The following is a 6,766-nucleotide window of genomic DNA, read 5'->3' as shown; positions in this document are numbered from 1 at the left end:
CTTCCCAAATATTTGTTTCTGTTGTTCTCTACACACATATAATGCAAATGTTTTTTGTAGTCCCACTTCAATTGAAAATTTAAACTGGCTTTGGAGTTGGAGTATGACTTTCTCCTTCTCTAAACCCAAGCATGCTTATTTAAGTAAAATCCAAAATCTTTGTCTCATGTCAGAAAAGCCACCTGATATGGGACAGAAGAAAAACCAAAATTAAGGGACTATCTTATTGCCACTAATTTCACAATCCTTTGGTTTTATTTAGGTTCTTTAACAGCTTTTCATAAAGTAAAATATTATCTCAAAATTTATAAGATTAATACATACATATCTTTTAAAGTTTTTGTCATATTAATAGTCATATAGAGTAGTAACTAATTCTAGAAAAAGGCTTCATTTACCTTCCTGTACATGATTTCAGGCTTGAGTCTCTATCAGTTTCTGTAGTGAACCATGACCATGCCTAACAGTGACCTATAAAGTCTCCAAAGGGAGGATGGGACCCCACAATGACAATTCCTCTGGGCCTATAATAACACCACTAAGCTGAAAAACACCACCTGAAGATTGGCTTTGGAATACAAACTGCTCCAGAAAATTTTGAAGTGGTTAGCTGAAATGAGTCATGTTGAAGGAGCTGCGGGCCGCGTTCCTGCCACATGGCTCCTGCCCACCAGCTAGTTTATGCCCCGAAATAATTACACAGAAACTGTATTCTTTTGAACACTGCCTGGCCCATTAGTTGCAGCCTCTTATTGGCTAGCTCTTACATATTGATCTAACCCATTTCTAATATTCTGTGTAGCACCATGAGCTGGCTTACCAGGAAAGATCTTAACCTGCGTCTGTCTAGAGTGGGAGAATCATGGCAACTCACTGACTTGGCTTCTTTCTCCCAGCATTCTGTCTGTCTACTCCACCTACCTAATTTTCTGCCCTATTAAAGGGCCAAGGTAGTTTCTTTATTTAACCAATGAAATCAACACAAAACAGAAGACTCCCCCCATGAGAGTCAGCCTTACAGATTATTCTAGCCAGGACTTGAGACAAGTCCTGCATTTTCCCATTATGAAAAGACTGGAGAACAAATAAGACTATCTCTCCCAGGACTTGACAATTAAACCATTTTTTTTTCTTTTCAGGATCCCTTAAAGGTGCCCTCATACTCAGACAGCAGGGAAGTAAATTTAAGAATATGATGGCTACATTCCCAAAAGGTGAGTTGGGTGGTTTTTGGGTTATTCAATGGATTATGGATATTTGTCATTGATTTTGGAGATTGGTTACAAGTTGTTATAAACAATGGTCAAAAAAAAAAAAGCTAAACAAAGGGAATTAGATTCAGGGTTCTTTTTTTTTTTACTGTGCTCTTCATTTAATATGCACACATTTCATTTTATATCTATGGATTTCTGGATAAATATTTTCATCAAAAATTTACAAATCATTCTAAATTTGGGTTATAGACATCAATCAGGTGAAGTCTTTATCTTTTGAGAAAACTTTGATTTTCTTGGTACATAAAGATGTTCTGGACTCATTGAACGGTTTTCAGTCCATCCCTGGAATTCTCCCACTCACCCAGAATTCTTCATCCTTGTTTTGGAGGTGATGTTTGGAAACTAAGGCCTAGGTGTCAGGGGTGGTTCTTACTTCTTCCATAGACTGAAGTTATGCAAGCACTTGTTTTTCAAGTGGTTGGTCATTAAAGCATTCTTTAATCAGCAACAGCCTACTTTCTTTCTTCCATTGTATAATTTTAGCTCCTTTGTTGAAAATCAGATATTCATAGGTTTGTGGATTAATATCCGGTTCTTCGATTTGATTCCATTGGTCAGTGTCTCTATTTTTATGCCAATACCAAGCTGTTTTCATTACTGTAGCTCTGTAATAGAGTTCAAAGTCAGGGATGGTAATACCTCCAGAAGTACTTTTATTGTATAGGATTGTTTTGGCTATTCTGGGTTTTTTGTTTTTCCGTATAAAGTTGATTATTGTTCTCTCAGGTCTGTGAAGAATTTTGTTGGGATTCTGATGGGGATTGCATTGAATCTATAGATTGCATTTGATAGAACTGCCATTTTTACTATGTTGATCCTACCAATTCAAGAGCATGGGATATATTTCCAATTTCTGGTATCCTCTTCAATTTCTTTCTTCAAAGACTTAAAGTTTTTGTCAAATCGGTCTTTCACTTCTTTGGTTAGTGTAACCCCAAGATACTTCAGCTATTTGTGGCTATCATGAAAGGTGATGTTTCTCTGATTTCCCTCTCAGCTTCTTTATCCTTTGTGTATAGGAGGGCAACTGATTTTTTTGAGTTGATCTTGTATCCTGCCACTTCACTGAAGGTATTTATCAGCTGTAGAATTTCTCTGGTAAAGTTTTTGGGGTCACTTATGTACACTATCATCATCTGCAAATAACGAAAGTTTGACTTCTTCCTTTCCAATTTGAATCCCCTTGATCTTCTTGTGTTGTCTTATTGCTATTGTTAGAACTTCAAGCACTATGTTGAAGAGATACAGAGAGAGTGGACAGCCTTGTCTTGTTCCTGATTTTAGTGGAATCGCTTTGAGTTTCTCTCCATTTAATTTGATGTTGGCTGTCAGCTTGCTGTATATTGCTTTTATTATATTTAAATATGATTCTTGTATGCCCAATCTCTCCAATACCTTTATCATAAAGGGGTGTTGAATTTTGTCAAATGCTTTTTCAGCATCTAATGAAATGATCATACGGTTTTTTCTTTCAGTTTATTTATATGATGGATTACATTGATACATTTTTGTATGTTGAACTAGCCATGCATCTCTGGGAAGAAGCCTACTTGATCATAATGGATGATTTTTTTTCTCATTTTTTTATTCTTTTTTAATTAAAATTTCCAACTGCTCCCCGTTTCCCATTTCCCTCCCCCTCCTCCCACATATTGCCCCCTCCCCCCGCTCCCCTCCCCCTATCCCCACTCCTCTTCTCCTTCCCCCAGTCCATTCCCCCTCCCTCTCGATACTGAAGAGCAGTCCAAATTCCCTGCCCTACAGGAAGACCAAGGTCCTCCCACTTCTATCTAGGTCCAGGAAGGTGAGCATCCAAACAGGCTAAGCTCCCACAAAGCCAGTTCATGTATTAGGATCGAAACCTAGTGCCATTGTCCTTGGCTTCTCATCAGCCTTCATTGTCCGCCATGTTCAGAGAGTCCAGTTTCAACCCATGCTTATTCAGTCCCAGTCCAGCTGGCCTTGGAGAGCTCCCAATAGATCAGTTCCACTGTCACAGTGGGTGGGTGCACGCCTCGTGGTCCTGATTTCCTTGCTCATGTTCTCCCTCCTTCTGCTCCTCATTTGGACCTTAAGAGCTCAGACGGTTGCTCCAAATTGGGTCTCTGTCTCTCTCTCGATCCATCGCCAGATGAAAGTTCCTGCGCCATTCTCCTTGGCCTCTCGTCAGCTCTCATTGTCCGCCACATTCAGAGAGTCCGGTTTTATCCCATGTTTTTTCCAGTAGCAGTCCAGCTGGCCTTGGTGAGCTCCCAATAGATCGGTCCCCCTGTCTCAGTGGTTGGGTGCACCCCTCATGGTCCTGACTTCCTTGTTCATGTTCTCTCTCCTTCTGCTCCTCATTATACCTTGGGAGCTCAGTCCGGTGCTCCAGTGTGGGTCTCTGTCTCTATCTCTATCCATCGCTAGATGAAGGTTCTATGGCGATATGCAAGATATTCATCAGTATGATTATAGGAAAGGTTCATTTCAGGTTCCCTATCCTCAGGGGCCCCAATGAACTAACTGGGGACATTGCCCTGGGCATCTGGTAGCCATTCCAGGTTCAAGTCTCTTGCCAACCCTTAGGTGGCTCCCTTAACTAAGGTATGAGTTTCCCTGCTCCCCAATCCAACCTTCCTTTGACCCCAATCACCCCGATTCCCCCAGTTCCCCTCATCCTCTCCTTCACACTTTTCTCTCCCCATCACTCCTCATCCCCATCCCACCCCACCCCCCAAGATTCCAATTTTTTGCCCATCAAACTTGTCTATTTCCCATAGCTGGGAGGATATCTATATGTTTTTCCTTGGGTTTACCCTCTTGTTTAGCTTCTTTAGGATCACAAATTATAGACTCAGTGGCCCCTATCCATGTCTAGAAACCAATTATGAGTGAGTACATCCCATGATCTTCTTTTTGGGTCTGGGTTACCTCACTCAGGATCGTATTTTCTATTTCCATCCATTTGCATGCAAAATTCGAGAAGTCATTGTTTTTTACCGCAGAGTAGTACTCTAATGTGTATATATTCCACAGTTTCTTCATCCATTCTTCCATTGAAGGGCATCTAGGTTGCTTCCAAGTTCTGGCTATTACAAATAATGCTGCTATGAACATAGTTGGACAAATGCTTTTGTCATATGATAGGGCATCTCTTGGGTATATTCCCAAGAGTGGTATTGCTGGGTCCAGGGGTAGGTTGATCCCAATTTTTCTGAGAAACCGCCACACTGATTTCCAAAGTGGTTGCACAAGTTTGCAGTCCCACCAGCAATGGATGAGGGTACCCCTTTCTCCACAACCTCTCCAGCAAAGGCTATCCTTGGTGTTTTTGATTTTAGCCATTCTGACAGGTGTAAGATGATATCTCAAAGTTGTTTTGATTTGCATTTCTCTGATCGCTAAGGAGGTTGAGCATGACCTTAAGTATCTTTTGGCCATTTTAACTTCTTCTGATGAGAATTCTCTGTTCAGTTCAGTGCCCCATTTTTTAATTGGGTTAATTATCCTTTTAAAGTCTAGTTTCTTGAGTTCTTTATATATTTTGGAGATCAGACCTTTGTCTGTAGCGGGGTTGGTGAAGATCTTCTCCCAGTCAGTAGGCTGCCTTTTTGTCTTAATGACAGTGTCCTTTGCTTTACAGAAGCTTCTCAGTTTCAGGAGGTCCCATTTATTCAATGTTGCCCTTAATGTCTGTGCTGCTGGGGTTATACATAGGAAGCGATCTCCTGTGCCCATATGTTGTAGGGTACTTCCCATTTTCTCTTCTATCAGGTTCAGTGTGTTCAGATTGATATTGAGGTCTTTGATCCATTTGGACTTGAGTTTTGTGCATGGTGATAGATATGGGTCTATTTTCATTCTTCTACAGGTTGACATCCAATTGTGCCAGCACCATTTGTTGAAGATGCTTTCTTTCTTCCATTGTATACTTTTAGCTCCTTTATCGAAAATTAGTTGTTCATAGGTTTGTGGGTTAAAATCTGGGTCTTCTATACGATTCCATTGGTCGACTGCTCTGTTTTTATGCCAGTACCACGCTGTTTTCATTACTGTAGCTCTGTAATAGAGTTTGAAGTCAGGGATGGTAATGCCTCCAGAAGTTCCTTTATTGTATAAGATTGTTTTGGCTATCCTGGGTTTTTTGTTTCTCCGTATAAAGTTGATTATTGTCCTTTCAAGATCTGTGAAGAATTTTGATGGGACCTTGATGGGGATTGCATTGAATCTATAAATTGCCCTTGGTAGAATTGCCATTTTTACTATGTTGATCCTCCCAATCCAGGAGCAAGGGAGATCCTTCCATTTTCTGGTATCCTCTTCAATGCCTTAAAGTTCTTGCCAAATAGTTCTTTCACTTCCTTGGTTAGAGTTACCCCAAGATATTTTATGCTTTTTGTGGCTATCGTGAAAGGTGATGATTCTCTTATTTCCCTCTCTGCTTCCATATCCTTTGTGTATAAGAGGGCGACTGATTTTTTGGAGTTGATCTTGTATCCTGCCACATTACTAAAGGCGTTTGTCAGCTGTAGGAGTTCTTTGGTGGAGTTTTTGGGGTCGCTCATGTACACTATCATATCATCTGCAAATAATGCAAGTTTAACTTCTTCCTTTCCAATTTGAATCCCTTTTATCCCCTTATGTTGTCTTATTGCTATTGTTAAAACTTCGAGAACTGTATTGAAGAGGTATGGAGAGTGGACAGCCTTGGCGTGTTCCTGATTTTAGTGGAATAGCTTTGAGTTTCTCTCCATTTAAATTGATGTTAGCTGACGGCTTGCTGTAGATAGCTTTAATTAAATTTAGGTATGACCCTTGTATCCCTAATCTCTCCAAGACTTTTATCATAAAGGGATGTTGAATTTTGTCAAATGCTTTTTCAGCGTCTAATGAAACGATCATATGGTTTTTTTCTTTCAGTTTATTTATATGATGGATTACATTGATAGATTTGCGTATGTTAAACCAGCCCTGCATCTCTGGTATGAAGCCTACTTGATCATAATGGATAATTTTTCTAATGTGTTCTTGGATTCGGTTTGCCAGAATTTTGTTGAGGATTTTTGTGTCGATGTTCATGAGTGAGATTGGCCTGTAATTTTCTTTCTTGGTTGGGTCTTTGTGTGGATTTGGTATCAGAGTTATTGTAGCTTCATAAAAGGAATTTGGCAATGACTCTTCTGTTTCTATATTGTGAAATACCTTAAGGAGTATAGGTATTAGGTCTTCTTGGAAGTTCTGGTAGAATTCCGCATTGAAACCATCTGGTCCTGGACTTTTTTTGGTGGGGAGGTTTTTGATAACTGCTTCTAATTCTTCACGACTAACAGGTCTATTTAGGTTGTTCACCTGGTCCTTGTTTAACTTTGGTATATGGTATTTATCTAAAAAAGTGTCCATTTCTTTTACATTTTCCAGTTTTGTGGCATACAGGCTTTTGTAGTAAGATCTAATGATTCTCTGAATTTCCTCTGTATCTGTGGTTATGTCTCCCTTTTCATTTCTGA

This window comes from Chionomys nivalis, chromosome 3 (genome assembly GCF_950005125.1).
Source record: "Chionomys nivalis chromosome 3, mChiNiv1.1, whole genome shotgun sequence".
Lineage (NCBI taxonomy): Eukaryota > Metazoa > Chordata > Mammalia > Rodentia > Cricetidae > Chionomys > Chionomys nivalis.
Note: the sequence above shows the minus strand (reverse complement) of the source record.